Here is a 20,364-nt window from a genome sequence, read left to right as displayed (position 1 = left end):
AATGCACACTTCTTTGCATGTTTAAAATTTTTTAAATGCCTGGCGCAATTAAACAATGTCTGGGGCCCCTTCAGGCAGCGGCCAGCTCCTGCCTCTTTAGGAAGTGATCCCAGCGTGATGATGTCCCAGCCCGGTGATGACCTGGAGAGGTAATGACCCTGTGTTTATTTCCTTGTTGATTTCCCTTCCCTGGCTCCAAGCTCATTTTCCCATTGCCTGCAGGAAAACAATATCCAGGGGTGCGGTAGGCCTGACTTGGCAGCCCTAAAGGTGAACAAAAGGACCCCGGCTCTGGCAAGAGCAGAAGGAAGTTGCAGGGAGCCTCAGCCCATCCAAACCAGAACAGACACGTCGCTGACGCTCAGTGGGAGCCACTCTCCCTGGAAGCTCCCCAGAGGCTGCTCCAGGCTTATGGCTCAGCTCTGCGCACAGCCTGCGGCAGGGGCAGGGGTGCGCTGATTCAGTCCCAGGTGGAGTGGATCTCATGCGTGTCTGGAAGACGGGGCAAGGAAATTTTCCCGGGCTACTGCTGAGTCAGAAAAACTCAGCTCCCAAATGGACTTCACCCGGAGGCCTCACACGCCTGGAAACCGATCCACAGTGCCGCAAAGGTAAGAGGCCTGCCTCCTCCAGAGGGCTGCGTCTCAGGCAATTGGAGAAAACTCTGTCCCTGACTCCCCTAGCCCAGCCTCCGCCCCACCCCTGCCATACACCACACACACACACACACACACACACACACTCTCTCTCTCTCTCTCTCTCTGTCTCTCTCTCTCTCTCACACACACACATCAACTTGTTCAGGAGAACCTAGGAATATTTTCAGCACTCTAGAAAGGCCTCAGGTCATTTACTTTCTTTATGTTTGATTTTTTCTGCATCCTTCATGGATACCACTTCCTCGGCTTTCAAAAATAAAAACTACTTTTTTATTTCATTTTTCACTGGCCAAGCTGGTCAGTCGAAATGTAAGTAATCCCACTGATGGTGACTGGGTTTCTATAACATTATTCTTCATCAGTATTCAAAACACATTCACGTGTTTTGTCCCATTTCTGTGGTAGAAATAGGCATTTCCATTACCATTTTACCCACAGAGGCACTTAGGTGCAGAGAAATTGTGACCTGCCCAGCAGTGTGTAAGAAAGTGACAGACAGCTCATCCTGTCTCCATTCCTGCCTCTTTTCAGGAGAACGGTGACTCTACTTTCTAAACCAAATGCCAGACTACACTCTCTGTTGCATATTCCAGCAAATGGTCAGATGAGAGGATAGAATTTTAGCAATTGGAACTCTCCGGGATAATCCAGAGATGGAGAGTCAGGGTTCCCAGGACAATACGCCACCGTGTCATGTATCCTTGTCCACCTCCATCCCTGGACACTGAAGCCAGTTCAGTGATAAGAGGTGGCCCCAGTGCCCACACGTCAGTGTGAGGTGCAGACCCCGTGCCCAGCGGGTGCTGAAGCAGGCAGGGTGGGGGCTGGGGGGAGCATGAGTGAGAAAGCTCTCCTGGGAGGGGAGCTTCACACTCGGGCTTAGCATGCTGAAAGAGAGGTTTCAGATCAGCACAGCCCCCGGGTAGGGAGGGAGTGTTCATTTACAGCGCGGGGCAGGAGGTGAAGGGCACAGACTGAAGAATTAGACCATCCAGTGGTGACTCCTGGCTCCACCACCTACTGGCTCTGTTGTTGTTGTTCAATCATTAGGTCGTGCCCGACTCTCTGTGACCCTGTGGACGGCAGCACGCCAGGCTTCCCGGTCCTTCACTATCTCCTGGAGTTTGCTCAGACTCACGTGCATTGAGTCATTGATGCCATCCAACCATCTCATCCTCTGTTGCCCCTTCTCCTCCTGTCTTTAATCTTTCCCAGCATCAGGGTCTTTTCCAATGAGATGGCCCTTTGCATTAGGTGACCAAAGTATTGGAGCTTCAGCTTTATGTCTGGGGTAATTCAGGTAACACCTCTGACCTCAGTTTTTTGACATGTAAAATGGGAACAGTTGGAGATACCTACCTTAAGGAGTTGTTTTAAGGTATAAATGAGATAACACGTATGAAATCTTTGCTGGCACATGAGTGTTCAATACATACTAACTGGCTCCATGGGAGATGCCAGGGATAAAGATAAGAGGAGCCCTACCCTCGATTTGATCACAAGATCATGAGTTCCAATATATGCAGTGCAGTAAGGGCTGTGGGATGGCAGAGGAGGGATCCACTCGGTCTGGGAGATTCTGGGTGGAGGTTCTGGGCAGCCTGTTGGGGGAGGTGGGGAGAAGTTACACAGCAGAGGCCCTGTGTGTAGGAAGATGGCAGAGAACGGAACTGCACTGATTTGATTTTGAACACCAGCTTCATCCTCCCCCAGATGCCCCACCTGTGAGTCTGCTGGGACTGCCGTCACAGCACCACAGCCTGCATGGCTTAAACAACAGAAATGTATTTTATTGTAGCTCTGGAGCCCGAAGTCCAACATCAGGGTGAGGCCATTCACCTTGGCTTGTAAACAGCACCTTTTTGCTGTGTCCTCACGTGGTCATTCCTCTTTAAAGAGAGTGTCTCTCTCTGTATGTCCAAATTTCATCTTCTTAAGAGAGACGGCTGTTAGTTGGATTAGAGTCTACCCTAAAGGTCTCTCTTTAACTCAGTCACCTCTCTCAGGGCCCTATCTCCAAATCCAGCCACATTCTGAGATATGGGACTTCAGCAAATGAATCTGGGGGGGGGGGGGGATACAATTCAACCCATAATGTTGAGGCTGTTACTAAGACTTCCCAAGCCTTACTTCCTCATTTATAAAATGGGGACAATTTACTTAGCAAGGAGAACCATTGTAATGATTATAAAAAGAACCTGTGAAGCATCTGTCCCAGTTTCTGACTCTTAGAAGGTACACAGTAGGCAGTGATGGTTACTATCGGCACTTTAGGCCAAGTCTCAAAAGAACATGGGGTCCCCTGCACGATCCGTGTTCCAGATGGACATTGGAGAACCGGCCTGCAGGTATCCTGCAGACGTTTGGACAGGGCAAGGGGGCATTCAGTGCTTCCACTTCCTTGATTCTGGCAGAAAGCCCATCATCAGATAAGTCAAGTGGCTGGCCTGTGTCCTACAGAAACTATGTTCTCTCTGTCTAGTTACTCAAGTATCTGGATGTCCATTCTTTACTAAATGACTTGGGTGAGAATGTCCATCTCTGCACCTCAGTAGAGAACCAACACTCAGCAGAGAATCAGACACACCCTGATTCTACTCCTGGGGCAGCCACTCCAAGCTCTGTCCTCCCAAGGCAGGCCCTAGGCACCTGTGTCCTGGCAAGGCTGGAAAACAGTATAATTCCAGCCTATATCACTAGATACAGATATAGATATATTATTTTGAAAAATCTCAAACTTACAGAAAAGTTGCGAGTACAATACAGTACAAAAATTTCTATAATGTATTTGTCCTGAACCCTTTGAGAGTAAGCTGCCAAAGAGATGCCTCATCTTCCAGAAATACTTGAGGGTGCATTTCCCATACACAGTATATCTCCCACACAACCACAAAACCAGGAGCTTAATGTTGATACATTACTATTATCCAATCCTCAGACTCTAGGAAATTTCCATTAATTGTCACTGGATCCTCAGACCAGTTCAAGTTCTTGTCACTTGTCCCCAAAATAGTCTTTATAGCAAAAAGAGTACTTTCAAATCATGTGTTGTATTTAGTTGTCACGTCTCCTTAATCAACTTCAATATGGACTCTTTCCTCAGTGTTTCCTTCACTTTCATGTCCTTGACAGGTTTCTTTTTTTTTTTTTTTTTTTGAATACTGGCTGGTTATTCTGTAGAATGTTCCTCACTTTGAATTTGAGTTTTCTCACACTTAGATTCAGGTTCTACAACTTTGGCAAGAATATCACAGAAGTGATGCCGCGCTCTTCTCATTGCATCTATCATATGGCAAAAGATTTTAAATTCTTTTGAGAATTTCACTGAGGCCCCAGTCTCCAAATAGGAGATCATTGAGAGTAGCTGGTTAAAGTGATGTCTTCTAGGGATCTCCACTGGAAAGTTCCTCTTCCTCCTTTTTTAAATTCATAAATGTTCTGTAGAAAAGGACCTTGAAATTGTGTAAAATCTCATACCCATCAAACTGTCAATGTGTCCTTTTGTAGTTCCCATCACTATTTGCGCTTCCTTACCTCCTGTTACAATGAGATGTTCCAGCCTTATAGTCAGGGAGCTCTGGTTCCATTTAGTGGGAAATTATTTAGAATCCAAATTCTCACTGTTAGGCAGGCTCATTGCTGCCTTAGGTATTGCTGTTCCCCGACTCTTTCAGTAGAAGAGCTAGGGTGTGAGAGTGTGTGAGTGTGTGTGTGAGTGTGTGTGTACCTCTTTATTTATTTCTACAGATGATTTGTATGTATTGAAAACCAGAATTTCACTCTCATACTTTCAATTCCAATCCAACCCCGCATGTCTCATTCTAGCTTTCTCCCTTTCTATATTGTAAGTTCCGTCTCTCACATTACAGAGCCTGTTTTCCATTATCCTTACTATACTCGCTTGTTTGATCAATCCGCTGCATGTAACCAGCTGCGATCATGACCTCTGCTGTCGTGACCTTCCCCCCAGGTACCCTCCTCATCCCGCTTGGATTCCGACACTCGAGCCAGGCTGTCCCTCCAGAGGACTCCCTTCCTCTGCCCATCCAGGGTCTGGCCCTTGTGCAGGGCAGCCCTTCTATGCGGTTAATCTCCTTACTCCATCTGGGCCAGCATACCCTCTCCACCCGCCACGGGGGTGATTACCTTACTCAGACCCCGTTAATGGCCTTAAGTATTATACTAAATTAGTTAGGAAGAGAAGAGAAGATGAAGAAGACAGTCATTCAATTTTAACATTTTTTTAAAACTTGGAAGTGGCTCTATGACCCACGGTATGCATTTGTATGTATGTCAGCCTTGTCAGTGTCTTTGATTAGCGGGGAGCAGTCTCTGCCATATGAATTGGGCACATGTTTCCACTAGCATTGAAAGCATGGGGTCCACACCACTGATTCAATTCCATTCAAGACCTCTCCAGTCTACATAGATGTGGGCCTCCCACCCCGCTGTCTGCTCAGGGTACCAACAACATTTCTAGGGTGAGAGCTACCATTTGGACAATCATTACTCCATCTTCTACACCAAGTCCCAGCCTGGGCTCTGCCTCATTTATTTCCTTAAGACCAGGTACCAAGCATTTACTACAAATCAAGTACTTGGCTGGGTTGGGACACAGAGACTTAAAACCTTGTTCTCTGCACTCAGGGAGCTCCCAGTCCACGGTGAGAGACAGACAAGAGTCAGACAGGTACAATTCCAGGTGGCAAGGTGCAATGGGAGCTGTCTGAACAGCCAGCCACAGGAAGACACCTAGCCCACCAGAGAAGGCAGAGCGGGGATACCCAAGGGGAACCCCGAATGGGGGTTAACGAGGTGGGACCACAGGAAGGAGGACCCAGGGAGAGTTGTGCAGAAGGGCCCGAGGTGCGGGGAGAGCTGGAAAGGCAGGTGCAGACTGGTGGAGGCGGGCCCACACGCCGGGTTAATACGCCTGGAGTTTATTTTAGACTTTAGGACAAGAGGCTCTGAAGCCCCATGTTCTGGGTTCAAATCCTGGTTCTGCCACTTACTAGCTGTCTGCTCTTAGGCGAGTGACTGCCCTGTGCCTCAGTTTCCTTGACTGTAAAACCAGAGATTGTAATCATGCTTATCTCATGGAATTGATACAATGATTAAATCAGTTATTTTATATAGTGCACAGAAGAAAACATAGCATATAAACAGAAAGTAATAAATATTAGGTGCTATTATCATTTCCCACTAGATGGCTCAAAAAGAGATTGTGGTAGTTTAATCACTCAGTCGTGTCTAATTCTTGCAACCCCGTGAACTGTAGCCCACCAGGCTCATCTGCCCATGGGATTTCCCAGGCAAGAATACTGGATGGTTGTCATTTCCTTCTCCAGGGGATCTTCCTGACCCAGGAATCGAACCTGGGTCTCCTGCACTGCAGGCAGATTCTTTACTGACTGAGCTACGAGAGACTGGCAAAGCCAAGACAGCAAACATATCATTAGTTAAAAGAAAGAGAAGTTTTTAAAAATAGATATGGGCATTTCAAAAGAAACTCGATGCTGTTATTTTGGAAAAATCAGAACTTTGTTGTCCTTCTCTAAGCACATTTTATGGTTTACTGTTGTTTTTCTTTTGTCATTCTTGGAGGGATGGGAAACCACCATAATCTTTCCATTGTTGCAGCCTCTAAAGGTCCCAGAGAGGTGTGACAGACAGACAAACTGCAGAGGCCTCCTCTCTCGTATTTCACTTAATATGTAGTTTTCTCGGGGTTCATTCATGTTGTGGTAGGTGTCAGAATTTCCTTCCTTTTTAAGTCTGAGTAGTATTCCATTATATGTCTATACCCTATTTTGTTTATTCATTAATCTGTTCATGGATATTTGAGTTTCTTTCATCCCATGGCTATTGTGAATAATGCTTCTAAAAACATGGTGTACAAATATCAGTTTGGGTTCCTGTTTTCAGTTATTTTGGACGTATACTCAGAAACAGAATTGCTGGTTCATATTGTAATTCTATTTTTAAGTCTTTGAGGAGTCACCACACCAATTCCCCACTTTCCTTAAGTGCTCTTGCTCATTCCTGGAAGTGGGGTTGTCAGCAAGCTGGTTCCTTCGATGGGGTGAGGGTGGGAGTGGATATGTGGATAGAGCTGCAGGGTTGGCTTAGGTGGTCTGCCTAACACCTTGGTGGTGCTGTGTGCAAGGATCATGTGTAGTGCCCTGCTTTTGCTCCTGGCACTTCAGAAGTGGAAATTAGGTTTGAGCCTTTCTTTTTTTTAATTTTTATTTTATATTGGAGTACAGTTGACTTGCAGTGTAATGTGAGTTTTAAGTGTACAGCAAGGTATAGTTACACATATACTTTTATCTATTCTTTTTCAGATTCTTTTCCCATATAAGTTATTACAGAGTATTGAGTAGAGTTCCTTGTGTTATAGAGTAAGTCCTTGTTGATTATCTCTTTTATATATAGTAGTATGTATATATTAATCCCAACTTCCTAATTTATCCCTCCCCTCCCAAACTTTCCTCTTTGGTAACCATAGGTTTGTTTTCTAAGTCTGAATCTATTGCTATTCTGTATTATGTTCATTTGTATGATTTTCTTGGGAGAAGGCAATGGCAACCCACTCCAGTACTCTTGCCTGGAAAATCCCATGGACAGAGGAGCCTGGTAGGCTGCAGTCCATGGGGTCACTAAGAGTTGGACATGACTGAGCGACTTCACGTTCACTTTCCACTTTCACGCATTGGAGAAGGAAATGGCAACCCACTCCACTATTCTTGCCTGGAGAAGCCCGGGGATGGCAGAGCCTGGTGGGCTGCCATCTATGGGGTCGCACAGAGTTGGACACGACTGAAGCGACTTAGCAGCAGCAGTATCATTTTCTTAGATTCCATATGTAAGTGATATCATATATGTCTTTCTCTGTCTGACTTACTTCACTTAATACAACAATCTCTAGATCATCCATGTTGCTGCAAATGGCATTATTTCATTCTTTTTTAGGGCGGAGTAATATTCCATTGTATATATGTACCACATCTCCATTATCCATTCATCTACAATGGACATTTAGGTTGCTTCCATGTCTTGGCTGTTGTGAATAGTGCTGCAGTGAACATTGGGGCATCTTTTTGAATTATGGTTTTCTCCTGATATAGGACCAGAATTAGGGTTGCTGGATCATATGGTAGCTCTATTTACAGTTTTTTAGAGGAAACTCAAACTGTTCTCCATAATTTTACCAATTTACATCCCCACCAACAGTGTGCAAGGGTTCCATTTTCTCCACATCCTCTCCAGTGTTTATTGTTTGCAGACTTTTTGATTATAGCCATTCTGACCAGTGTAAGGTGACACCTGATTGTAGTTTTGATTTGCATTTCTCTAGTAATTAACAATGCTGAGAATATTTTCATGTGCTTTCTGAGGTTTGGGCCTTTTTATACCTATTGTTCATAATTTTCCCCAACTGTGCATGCACACAATTATTTTTAGTTCTTTGTACTCTGTTGCTCGAGGAGACATTTGTCCAGTTGCAAGCACTCCCGTAGGGGGTCCCAGGCCCTGTCCTGTTCTCAGCTACAGATGGAAAATATGAGGTAGAACAATGGTCACATGCTAACATGGCCCATTTCTGGCCAGCAGAGTGTTTTTAATTTTTTATACTTGCCACCAATATCTAAAAACCAGGAGATTTCATATAAAAATCCAAATTCCAAACTGTTAAAATGTAGTAAAAACCTAGCCACACTGGTCCCACTGAGTCATTAATTCATTCGACAGATGTGATTAGGTGACAGTTCAGTGCCAGGCATCGCTATGGATTCTGGGGATATAGCAGAGGTGAGAGACGGTAAACAGGTAAGATAATTCAGAAAATGATGAATGCTATGAATAAGCAGGGTTAGGGGCTAGGGACTGACAGTGGGGGGAGGTGATGCTATTTGAGTAGAATGGCCAGGAAAGACCTCTCTTCATTCGCCACAGTCTACACCGTGCTCTGTCACCACCGCTTACTTCAGTCATTTACTGCCACCTCCCTGACAAGTAAAGGCATCTGAGAGTATGAACTCTGCAATAACAATGATTGGAAATATAATCAGGAATTTAAACTGGGAACAAGGGAAATAAAAATAAGATTAGGATGACAAGACCAGAGGAAATAAGAATCAAGTATGAATGCCAAAAGAGCCTTCATCACTGATACAGCTGGGCATTAGTTGAACCCTAAGCTTCCAGACAACTAGAGCAAAAGAGAGATATGTCCAATGACATCATCCTCATTTTCAGAAAGGAGGAAAGAAAGCCATTCTTTTATAGGTACAAAGCTTTCCTCACTTAAACTTGGAGTAGAAATTGACCATATCGGGCTTTTTATAAAGGGAACTGTGAATGATAGTGATCAGTACCCTCACGAACACACACACAGGAGTATGATGCATTCCACTGATCGGTCATTCATTCAAAACCCCTCTGTTGAGACACTAACATAAGCACTACCGATGCAAAAATGCCTGTGGTTTTCTATTCCCTTCGTGTCCATAGGTAAGAGATGAGGGTATCTCTTATGAGAATGTTGTTGTACGAACGGTCAAGATAATGCCATGCAGACCTTTTCTCCTGCTGATTTCAATTCACGGAGTATCAGAAGGATGCACAGAATGCCTGTCACTCAAACTCTTGTCCTTCCATGGATCAATCTGTTCTCAGCTGCTTAGACAGAGGGGGATTAAGAGCAGAACTGGCAGTTCTACGTGACTTTTCTCAGTGACAGCCACTCCTACTACTAAAATGCAATTTTTGTGGCCCTTGAACCTTCTGATTTAAGTAGATAAACCTCTTTCTTTCTCTGGACTAGCCCAGTGGGGGAAATACCTATAGATACACATTCTGACTGCTTAATACTGAGAACAGCCCACACGAGGGAAGGAAATTCCTACATCTATTTATTCACGCCCTGCATGAGAAGTCTCTGCCACACTCCTGGGCTGGTGACCTAATACTGGGAAATCTAATCTGTCTTCTAGAATGCTCCTGGGAGCTCTTTCATGGCTTCAGTGTCCAAAGCTTCTTAAGGGCTAACAGAGCCCAAAGGATTCCTACATTGCATATCCCCTAAGTAGAGTGCATACCCATGTTTTCAAATATGTCTCCTGCCCCACAAGAAAATGCACAGGCAGAAAAAGAGTTAAGCAAATTTTCTACTCTTATTTTTTGGCCTGGGGGTTGCCTAGCTGAGTCCTTATCACTGGGATTATCTCTTGGCTCACTGGCGATTTTGGGGCTCACTCTCCTATGCTTGGCAAGAACAAAGTATTGTCTGAGGTCCAGGGCCAAGCTTTACTTCTCCCTCACTCTTCTGAAAGCTGAGAAGAGCCTTTGGACTGTGCTGGTTGTAATCCCTACCCAGACTTCCTCCACTCCATTACCATACTTCTCTGTTACTCTGACTAAATGTCCCCTTTGAGCCAACCTCACAGAACTGGTTCTCTGGGTTTGCAACAGTGACCTTCCAGAAACACCCTGAGCTCAAACTGGCTTGAATCTCATAGGCTCTGCTTGGCCATCTGGCAAAGAGGCCCTGCTGGTGCCAAAGTATCCGACCCCACCTGAGATCTGATCCAAGTCACCTGACATGGAATCCTGCTCTATCCTGCAACGGGACAGCCCAAGAGTCCCCAAGGATTTGCTGAAAGAGTCCAAGCTAGTGCTGTTTCTGACAAGCTTCACTGTGTAAATTTCTTTCCATAGACCATGAACAAATATATAGGCTTAAATCTATATACATGCATAAATACCTCAATACAGACTATGTTGTTTCAATTTAAATCATTTTTCATTCATTTCTTTTTATCACTAAAGTCAAGTTGAAAACAGTGCATTCAATGCACCCATTGGGCTTTGTTTCTATAGAGAGGGTTAATATTATTACAACTTTTAAAGTAAATGCTTTGAAGACTAATAAAAAAAGTTGTCACCAGTTGGCACTGGGGGGCTAGGAAACACCTAGAAAAGGTGCTTTGAGTTCAGCAGGTGCTTAATTCACAGAATAATGATAGTCACTTCTGAGTTCTTTTCACGTGTCAGACCCTGTCAAACTCTTCACGTGGCTTGGCTTATCTGGTTTAATTCTCATGCTTCTGAAAACTACTAAGGTCATTTCTATGTTTCAGATGGAAAACTGAGGCTTAAAGAGGTTACATCATTTGCCCAAAGTCACTGAGCAGCAGAACTGGGTTTGAAGCCAGGTCAGTTACATGGCAGTTCTTAACAGTGGGGAGAAGGGAAGGCGGTGCGAGGGTCAGAGGTTTTGGGCAGCTCACTGCTCACAACCCCGCAAGCTTCATGATCAACTCTCTCTGTCTCTACTGTGGCGCTCGTCTGCTTAAAGGACATAGAACCAGTTTTTCAGAATCTGCAGTCATATTTTCTGTCCATTCTTGTTGACAGTTGATTGAATCATACAAACAATGATTTCCCAACCTCGCCAACACTAGCATTTAGGGCTGGATAATTCTTGGATGTGGGGAGCTGTCTTGTAGAATATTTTGCAGCATCCTGGCTTCTGCTCACTATATGTCAGTAACCTCTCCCAAGTTTTGACAATCAACAATGTTTCCAGATTTTGCCAAATGTGCCCTCCTGGAGAACCCTGCACTGGATACTATGAGAGGTGAGAGGAATTGAAAATTTCTCAGAGGTGATGGTGAAATTCCCCAGAGGACAGGAGCTTCTGTGAGTGTGGTTGGGAGGCCTCTGGGATTTCTTCACACAAAGCTGCCCCTCTCCTAGTCACCCCACAATCCTGACCTCAAGCTAAGTGGAAAAGGTCAAGGCTCCAATCATCCAAAGAACTTCCCTGTAGCTCAAACAGTAAAGAATCTGCCTGCAAAGCATGAGACCCGGGTTCGATCCCTGGGTCAGGGAGATCCTCTGGAGAAGGGAATGGCAATCCACTCCAGTATTCTTGCCTGGAGAATTCCATGGACAGAGAAGCCTCATGGGCTACAGTTCGTGGGGTCTCAAAGAGTTGGACACAACTGAGCAACTAACACACACCCCAATCACCCAAAGGAAGCCTCAGGCCCCATAGTCGCAGGTGGGTAGAGCAGAGGGTCCCTCCAAAAGGCCCTGATGGCCATGATTGACCTTCCCAGTGTCACCATTCTGCTGGAAAATTTGCATTGATCTGGGAAATGGTCCTTTCGTCCATAGCCATCTCGGTAGCATTCACTTGACCCCAAGTATAAACGGCTATAGAGTGACCATGCCAGATGTGACTTTAGGGTACATGGGGTATGTGAGAAGTATCCAAGCTGGCCCTGGTGTCTCATGACTCATCACAAGGCAGCCAATGGAACACCAGAGTCCTTTGTCTCAGGCCCCACATTGGACTTCAAATTTAAAGTGTTAGCATCCTTTCCAATGTTATATACATGCTGAATTTTTGCATGTGGTCAAAAGCACTCATTTGTTCAACATATACATTTAAAATGTATCACACTTTTCATATGTCTATTTTGGAATTTCTTTTATTTTAAATATCCTAAGAGCCTCAAAAAGTGGGCATGACCCGGGCCTGTCAGGCATGGCCTGCTTGCATCATGATAACACAGCCAGGCACACAGCAAGAGTGCTCTCCAGGCGCCTGAAGGCCCTGGGCCGCCAAGTCATTCCCCACATGCTCTGGTTTGTTATTGCCATTGTTGTGTATTCGCTAAGTCATGTCCAACTCTTTGCAACCCCGTGGACCATAGCACACCAGGCTCCTCTGTCCATCACTATCTCCATGTTTGCTGAAATTCGTGTCCGTTGAGTCAGTGATGATATCTAATCATCTCATCCTCTTCTGTCCCCTTCTCCTTTTGCCTTCAGTCTCAGCCAGTATCAGGGTTTTTTCAAATGAGAGCTCTGATTAGTTCTATCAAAATCATCTATGCAGTGTCTTACATTCCATGATAACCCTTTAAATAAAAATATCTCTGGGAGAATGTATAATGACCTCTCAAAACTCAATCATGAGAAAATAGACAAGCCAATTTAAGAAATGGTTAAAAGATTTACACAGTCACTTTGCCAAAAGATGATTTACAGATAATAAGTAAACACATGGAAAAGATGCACGACATGATCAGTCATTAGGGAGAAGCAAATTAAAACCAGACTGAGACACCATTACATACATATTAGAATAGCTAAATCTTAAAAAGAATGACCATACCAAACGCTGGAAAGTACAGGACCAAATACAGGAACTGCACCTACTAGTGGGAAAAAAAAATGGTACAACTACTTTGGACAACAGTTTGCAGTTTCTTAAAAAGTTGAACATATACCTGTCATACAATCCAGCTATTGCACTGCTCAGAATTTACCAATAAATGAAGGCTTATATCTACATAAAGACTTGGGCACATATATTCACAGCAGCTTTATTTGTAATCACTTCAAACTAGGAACAACCCAAATGCCCATCAACAGTGAATGAATGGACAGACTATGATACATCCCTACAATGGAATACTACTCAACAATAAAAAGAAAGAAACCATTAATACATACAATATGAATGAATCTCAAAAAGTATTATGCTGAGTGAAAAAAGTCAGACAAAAAAGATCATACTGTCTGATTCCACTTATGTAGGGCTCTAGAAAATGCAAATAATCCATAATTAAGAAAGCAGATTGATGGTTGCCTGGGGATGTAGAGTGGAGGAAAGAGTGACAGGAGGAATTATAAAGGAGAATAAGGAAACTTTAGGGGGTGATGGACATGTTCATTATCTCGATTGTGGTGTGAATAGAGTTACCTGTTGTATCAGTAAACAAAGGATGTTGCAACCAGCAAGCTAGCAGCCACTGCAGCAACCCCCCACCCCCACCCCAGGATTCAGGATAGAGGAAATCAGCATCCTGGCCCTAGATATTACTAGTTAAGATGCATATCAAAGGAATGATTTTAGTGAGCCCAGACTCTTGCATCTTCCCATAGATCAAAAGGCACTAAATTCATTAACTTGAGATGTGAAGTTTTCTTTAATAGTAATCTGATTACCTGGTTTTTGTTGCAGAACTTCTATACATCCTGACTCCTCCCTTGCCTCTGTGGAGCAGTCCCCCAGAGCTATCTGAGAGGCTGTCTTTCATGCTTATATCTTCAGTTTTGTCCGCCAAATAAAACATAACCCTTAACTTTTAGGTTATGCATTGTTTTCAGTCCACAGTGGTGATTTCATGACTGTATCTGGATGCCAAAATTGATCATACTGTACACATTCAATATGCGCATTAGGATGGAGATTGGGCACTAGGGTGTTGTGAGGGGAACAGAGGCACGGTCATTAATTAAATCCACCTGGGCAGTTTCTCCATCTCCCTCTCCCTGGGCTAAGCACAGAGGCTGTATCCATCACTCTTGAATGCTGCCTGGATTATATCACTAGTCAAGTGTGAGAAACCCATAAAAAATGCAGCAGCTTCTGCATGGGTGAAAGCCGGGCTGTGACATCCTCTCATACTACCTGAAGGGCACCTCTTGTCTGGGTAAGTTCTCTTGGGGCCAGAAGAGATTAGATCAAAATATACTAGATTTATTAATACTTGCAGGGCTAAAAATCCCTCCTTCAAGAGGAGAGAAAAGAGGGTCCCTCTCCACTAGAGTAGAGAAAGTGGCTGAGCAGCTTGGATCCCCTCCAGACAATTCAGGCTAAAAGAACCATGCAGTGTCCCAGTGTTCATCGAGGAAATCAAATGCACACACACACACACACACACAGCGGCCCCAGAGCCCAGCCGCCTTCCAGGCTGGGGTCTGCAGGTGCAAACTCCAATTAGAGCAGCCGGCCTTCCAATACCTTTTCATCCCAAACAAGGACTGGGTCTCAGCCCCCGCCAGGGATTGAGGAAGGGCCCGGAAGCACTGCCGACCAGACTGGACAAAACAAAGACTGTCCAAATAAAAGTAGTTCATGTGAGTCAAACCTGAAATCCTCCCTTCATTTTTAATACTCTTGGGAGAATTAACCAATGCGCACTTAGTGGAAAATCAGTCACTGGCCACAAGGAAACAAACTGCCTTCCAAGGCGCTCCACTTCCTCCCCTAAGTTGGGGAGATTTCTTTTGCAAACCAGCGAGGCGCAGTATTTCTATAATGGCACAGTCTCCTTGGTTCTCTCCACCGTCAACAACGGTTCACCCTAAGCTGATGTTACTTTCAGGATTACGGATGCAGTGTGGTCCCTTTGTGGCTCTTTAACATCAATTTCCCATCAAGGTTTAAGAGAAACAAGCCTTATGGTTAGCAAATAAGTGTATGTTTGATATGCTTGCCAAGCCTCTATCCTCAGCAGAAAAATATTAAGACCACAGACTCATTTTCTCCACTCCTCCTCTTTTTCCTCCTTATTTTCTTTTACTGACTTTTAAACAGAAGGCTAGAAAGGTCAAGAAACTTAAATGGAGCTCGGTGCTTCCTCTATAGTCAAGCCAGCTTGTCCCACAGCTAAGGAAGCACTCCAGAGGTGGGAAGACATCTCTGCAGGGGAGTCACACTGCCTTCTGAGCTCTTTGGGTGCTTAGCTGCCAAGGCCACCACCCCCCTTCAGCGAGGGCTTCCTCCCCTTCCTGACAAGCTTGCTTGTTTTCTGCTATCTAAATCTCTGAAGGAGTATCAGCAATTAGAAATATAAACAAAAGAATGTTTAAAACGTTCTCGACCTTTTTAGTCTTCTCTTTAAAACTTTAAACATTTGTTTGAGGTCAGAAGGTCTGCCTTTGAGTGGTGCTTCAGTCTCCATTGGCAGCCTGACCTTGAACAAGGCGAACATTTCCTGCTCTGTAAAAGCGGAAGTCCAGAGTTCATCAATTCAAAGGCACTCATTCTTTCACATCTTAACATATCTGAAACTACGTGGTCTTTTTGTTTTGTTTTACAGTTGATGGTGTGTCGTGGTTGCAGCATTCTGTTTTCTTTTGGGGTGGTACATAGAATAAAGGTGAATATTCCACCCGTTGGCCTCTTAGAAGTGGTGAAATACAAGAATAATGATACCTACCTCATGATATCTTGAGGACTGGGAAATGCTGCAGCTTTACAAGGTTGATGTGAAAAAGTAAACAGAGTGTGAAAGGATGTGAACAGTGCAGACGACTTGCAAATTAGGGGATTGTTATCATGACTGGGAGTATTTTCTTGCTCCTGGAATAGATCAATCTTTTTACTTTTGAAGTTACTCAGGAAATTTCATAAAAGCTGCACCCGTGATCCCCTGTGACTATATTTTTCATGCAATGGTTGTTACAAACAAATTAGTTTAGTGGATCATGATATGTTTTTGTCATTGGAAATAGATTCCAAAAAGAATTTGAGAACTACTGCTTTGGGAAAAGCAAAACACAAGTTTCTGGGGGCCAGAGCAGTCCTTCCTCCATGTCTGTGATGTTGCAACTGTGAGGCTGCATGTGACCTGATTATTGGGATTCTATTATTTGCATTGTGAGATTCTTTGCCAGTAGAAATTGGATTTCCTCTCATAAAACTGCTTTCGCATATGTTCTGTCATTTCAGTGGTAAAAGGGATGTGTAACAATTGAGGTAATAATTCAGTCCTAAATTATTAATATACCCCAAGATTCTTTCATGTAGTTCATCCAGATTATCACCTCAATTGCCCTTTTTTGCAGGGGTGGGGGGAGATGGGATGGGGAGGGGGAGGAAGGAAGGTTACCTGGATCCTCTGTACAAGAGAAAGCTTATAACACCTTCACTCCAAACAGATGTCTTAAACTACAGATCTTGGCCGTGTTTCCTTATACATGTTTGTTTGTTCCTTGATATAAAGGAACAGTATAAATCCAAGACATTTCTGTGGAGTCTAAATACAAGTTTAGGGTGGGATCTGTTGATTATGTGTGTAGGACTGAATATCTGCTGAGGGTTTGCTCCCTGAGAGCAAAATACAGCAGTCTGTGGTCCTATTGCTGACTTCCTATCCAAGTAAGCAAATAAATGGAAGGGCTAGAAAACCAGGATTCATCAGGCTCCTTTTAAGCACTATTTTATTAGGTGCTTGTGCTGTTTCAACATACTTAAACATGAGCGTTACTGTTTCCATGTCTCTATGATCAAAACCTGGCACTTGAAGGTAAGATGATCTGTGTTAAGGTCACAAGAGTTTCAGAACAGAATCACCCTAACATCCAAGTCCTGTCTCAAAGCCCAGCTCTTCTATTCTAAGGGGCAAGAAGGGCCAACCAGTGTCCCCAAGATGTCGTAACAATCACCCTGCCATCCGCTTGTCCTACTGCTGATGCTAAGTCGCTTCAGTCGTGTCCGACTCTGTGCGACCCTATAGACGGCAGCCCACCAGGCTCCCCCATCCCTGGGATTCTCCAGGCAAGAACACTGGACTGGATTGCCATTTCCTTCTCCAATGCATGAAAGTGAAAAGTGAAAGTGAAGTCGCTCAGTCGTGTCCGACTCTCAGTGACCCCATGGACTGCAGCCTACCAGGCTTCTCCGTCCATGGGATTTTCCAAGCAAGAGTACTGGAGTGGGTTGCCATTGCCTTCTCCGGCTTGTCCTACCACCTTCTCTAAAGGGAACAGCAAACCTGACTACTTTATTCACATGGTTATTTTCACAGTGATATGCAGAAGCAGATGCTTGCTAATTTTTTTGAGACCGCAAAGTTTCATTTTTCTCTAAGACTGAAAGGATACATCCCTTTCATCCCACCACTTCTCCTCTCTTAAAAAAAAAGAGAAAAGTTAATAGAACAGCGGTCTCAATGAGAGTTCCCTTCGGTTTCCATTCTGAATAGCAGATATTGTCCTCAGGGGTTATTACTTTCAGAGAGCTGGCCAATAGAGATTAGTATCTCCTTTGTTTAAATGCAGTGTGAGAACACAGATTTTAATTGACCCGCTCAAGGTCACACAGGAATTAGCAGTGGAGCCAGAAGCGGGCCCAGTGCTCGAATTCCCCTTCTCTGGCCACACTGCTGTTTTATGTACACTCAGTAAATATTTACAGCCTTAAATATCTTCCCCATTGCAGTTAGGACAAGAAGTACTTTCATATACGTGCATGTGCATGCAAAACAGATGTGAAAAATGTAAACTTGAATTACATGGACACAACGCCCCTGATCGTCAAGTACGGAGTAAAACCCAGAAAACCTAAGATTCAAGACTACAATTTTGTCCTTTCCCACCTCTTGGTGGTTCTTCAATGTTGTGAACAGAGAGTACGCCTTTGACTAAGAGACCTAAAATCTGTGCCCACCTAGAAGAGCACTGATGAAAAAGGACGAGGAAAGCCTTCTCTGCGCTGCAACCTTCCCAAGTTCATGATGCCCTAAAACAGCCTATGCTGGGTAAAGGAGTAAAGCCCATTACAAGATGCCTGAGTTTTGTGTTGGAAAGAATGTTGATCAAATCATTCCCTACTTCCTGAGACATTTTTTATATTAAATCATATATAACTCACACCAAGATAGTGACTCTACTTCTCTTTATATGTGTGTTAGTTGCTCAGTCGTATCCAACTCTTTGCAACCCCATGGACTGTAGCCGACCAGGCTCTTCTGTCCATGCAATTCTCCAGGTAAGAATACTGAAATGTGTAGCCATTTCCTTCTCCAGGGGATTTTCCTGACCTGGGATCAAACCCAGGTCTTCTTCAGGTGAATTCTTCTCCAGGTGGGTTCTTTACCGTCTGAGCCTTGAAATACTATTGACCCTTGAATAATGTGGACATTAGGGCACCGATGGTAACCAAAGTTGAAAACCTGCCTATCACTGATAGTCAGCCCTTGGCATTCACATTTCCTCTGTATACACAATTCACATCCACAGATCCAACCAATGTTCAATTGGATAGCACTGTATTTACTATTGAAAAAAATTGCATATTAGTGGACCCACGCTGTTCAAACCCATATTATGCAAGAGTCAACAGCAATTGCAATATACTAACACTAAATGGACTCATTCTATTCTAATTGCATATATTCTTTAATATACGATACTTGAAGGAGAATATCTATCTGAATGGAAGCTTAGATTTTTTAAATTAGATTTTTAAAATGTTGTAGTAAGTTATATGATATAACCTCAAGTCTGACTAAAGAAAAAGAGAGATTTCATTGGCTCACGTAACCAGGCAGTCCAGAGCGGGGGTTCTGGCTGAAGCAGCGTCAGTATTTCCTTCTCTCTCCACATCTGGCCTCTGTATTTGTAACACTTTGGCTTCTGAGTGTGTTGGTAGCATTCTCTCCACCCCCACCCCCTGTGTCAGGAAAAATGGATGGTGGGCTTCATCCTACCAGCTTGTGTTTAAAAAGATGGAGGATACTACCCTTCTAACTCTTATTCCAAGGTACTGGAGAAGGATTCTGATTCACTTGATGAGCTGGCCACCCCTTGGACCAATGCCTGTGACCAGGGAGAAGAGGACTGTTGTCAATGGAGGCTGGGTCGCACACCCATCCCTCCTGTAGGGGACGGGGTGAGTCAGCCGGGCAACAAGCCACCATGGTCACAGCCCCACTAGGACTCTGGAGAGACAGAGCTCTCCAGAGGAAAAGGAATACCACTGCCAGAAGGAGGAGAATGAAAGGAGCTGGGCAGACACAAAATATTAATTAGCTCCAGCTGTTCCATTAAACGTATGGTAATAATTATTATTAAAATCCACTTGAGCAGCTGGTATTGGGTTAATACCAATTGAACCAAAGCTAACGTGTGACTTGCAGATTTCCCTCCCTCTTCAATGGAGGATGTGATCGTGACCAACATGATATACTCCATGTCCCACAGAGTTGAATTGCAATGGTTTCATAGCATTATTAACAAGAATATTTGTAACAATATACATTGTTCTCAGTTGGTTTCTGCACTGGGTTCCTGTGCTTCCCTCCCAAAACATTTTATGAATTCTAGGAGGTCCCTAGTGAAGTAGCTGGCACATATTCTGCTACAGAGCCTTCCTGGTGATGGAGAAACTAGACTCCAAGGAGGTTATGTAATCTCCCCAGTCCCACAGCTAGTTTGTGGCTGAGCCAGTAAACTCTTGTCTCAGGTCCTGACTGTGGTGATCAGCTCCCTCCTGCTCCACTGTTTGGCCCAGAAGTTGCAGACTGATGTTGATGAGGGTTCTTTATGTCCATCCAGTGCTAGTGTAATTGGTTTATAATGGCCTTATTTTCATCTCACAAGGAAAATAACATATCCTTTCCTGGCTAAACACTATCTCAGAAAGAGCCACAAATCAACCCCCTGAGTCCTGTTTACAGAACTGAACCCAACCTAATTCTGCTGAACTGGCAAAAACCGATAACTTCACTGCTGCTTCCCTGGCCATGGCCCACAGAACAAGGACCTGTGTTTCTGGATGTTACTGTATATCTTTGTTAGTCTATCATGGCTGGAGAAAGTGAAAAGCACTACAAAAAAATGAGGTGAGGAACCCTGGGGAAAGGAGATAGTATGAGGATAATATAGAAGGGAAGAAAGAGAATGGAGAGGCTAAGAAAATCATCGTGCAGGGGCACCAAAGACATCAGTGGAGAACTAAATTTGGAGAGAGGTGGCAGGAAGGTTCTAGGAGGCAACAGAAATTAACATTACTGGGTCTCTACTATGTGCCATGGAATTTCATGTCCATCCTCTTCCTGCATTTAATATCATCACAACATCCTGGCAAGGGATGCACGGCCATTCCACATTTTGT

General features: G+C 44.1%; 1 protein-coding gene across 4 annotated transcripts in view; it reads left to right on the top strand.

Moving 5' to 3' along the window:
- Nucleotides 1–310: 310 nt before the first annotated feature.
- The window catches only part of LNX1 (ligand of numb-protein X 1), a 183,653-nt gene continuing 163,599 nt past the window's right edge, over nucleotides 311–20,364 (top strand). For all 4 annotated transcript variants that reach the window (XM_043447589.1, XM_043447587.1, XM_043447588.1 and 1 more), the window contains exon 1: nucleotides 311–611. The gene's annotated coding sequence lies outside the window, so the exon portion shown is untranslated. The remainder of the gene's footprint in view (nucleotides 612–20,364) is intronic.

This window comes from Cervus canadensis, chromosome 26 (assembly GCF_019320065.1).
Source record: "Cervus canadensis isolate Bull #8, Minnesota chromosome 26, ASM1932006v1, whole genome shotgun sequence".
Classification (NCBI taxonomy): Eukaryota; Metazoa; Chordata; class Mammalia; order Artiodactyla; family Cervidae; genus Cervus; species Cervus canadensis.
This window is presented reverse-complemented; position numbering and strand designations above follow the sequence as displayed.